The sequence below is a fragment of the Echinops telfairi genome, unplaced genomic scaffold, assembly GCF_000313985.2.
Source record: "Echinops telfairi isolate 266 unplaced genomic scaffold, ASM31398v2 ScPeMD7_7473;HRSCAF=8511, whole genome shotgun sequence".
NCBI lineage: Eukaryota > Metazoa > Chordata > Mammalia > Afrosoricida > Tenrecidae > Echinops > Echinops telfairi.
This window is the reverse complement of record NW_022111377.1, coordinates 7224114-7225707: the sequence shown is the minus strand read 5'-3', so window position 1 is coordinate 7225707 and position 1594 is coordinate 7224114.

Here is a 1594-nt window from a genome sequence, read left to right as displayed (position 1 = left end):
CCTCATTTTTTTCTTCACCTCTTCTATGTCATCAAATCACTGTCCTTTCATGTCCCTCTTAATTCTTGGGGGGAAAAGAAGATGCACAGAGTGAGGTCAGGTGAGTCAGGTGCGTGGGGGCAAGAGAGGCATGCTGGTTTATGACATAAACTGGTTTACTAAGATGACTGCATGAACAGGTGCATTGTCGTGGTGACAAAACCAGTCCCCCATGTGCCACAAATCAGGCCATTTTTGTCACACACTGTTACACAATCTTTTCAGAAACTCTAAACAGAAAGATTAACAGTCTGACCTGGTGGAACAAACTCCAAATGCACCCTCTCTCTCAAAAACTACAAACAAACATCATCTTGATCTCACTTGATGAGCTTTTGAGGGGGGGGGCAAGGTGATGATGGTATCTTCTACTGGCTTGGTTGATGTTTGCTTCCGGGGTTATAAGAATAGCACCATGTCTTATCACCAATATCTGGGTCACTTCAAAGCTGTTCTTTCAAAGCACGCATGTTTCCACTCGGCACTGTTTTTCCTGGTCAGTCAGAACTCAAGGCACAAATTTCACAGCAACTCTTCTCATTCCCAAATCTCCCATTACAGTTCACTAAACCAAGCTCTGAGGTAGTCCAGATAACTTCCTCCATCTCTTCAATGGTACACTGTCAAACTTTGAGCACAAGTGCTCAAATTTTGTTTACATTTTCGTCTGCTGTGTAGTTGATGGAGGTCCAGAACGAAGTTTGTCATCAATCGGCATTTCTCCTTTTTTGAAACAAGAAAACCACTCATACACTTCAGATTTTCCCATAGCATTGTCCTTGTAAGCTGTGTTCATCACAACCGTTTCTGCAGCATTTTTCCTGAGCAGAAAACAAAATTTTGCAACTGCATGCTGTTCTCTTAAATGGGCTATCCCCAAAAATGAGGTTCGAGTGAAACTGTGTTTACAAAAAAGTCACTCCGACCAGAGATAATGCTCCCAGGTGATGCCACTGGATGCTCTAACTCAAAGTGAGTTGCTTAATGCTCACCTAGCGGTAAAAATGTGTACTACATAAAGTCCGCTCAGTGGAGTTTATTTCCAGTTTTTTGGGGGAGGTGGGGATAACCCCTCATAGGAGGGGACTTCAAAACTTTTGTGGAAATTAGAATAAAAAGATAATGGAAAGAATTGTGTTACAAACGTTTTGAAACCACCTCATATTTATAACAATGGTGGGCGAGTAATTGCTGAGACTGCATCTACATAGCCAAACACTTAATGGAATTTGGGCCATTGGTTTAGAGATTAAAGTTATCAAATATAGTTACCCAAAATAGAGAGGGTGGTACTGCCTGCTCTGGGGCTATTGGAAGTACAGTATGTGAAAGGAGATGGTAGGGCCAGTGAGTGTGTTCGGGAATATGGCAAATCTGTTTGCATCAAGATTCCATCATTGTAAGATAACTTTAATTTTTTTCCTTCTTTGATATTCTTTCAAGAATGCCAGTAAAATCTATAGTAGCTTAATATAGCAAGTGCAAGAATGCAGCAAATGAAATAACTGTACGCATAAAATAAAGCCTTATACGATGTTGACAGACATACCTCAGA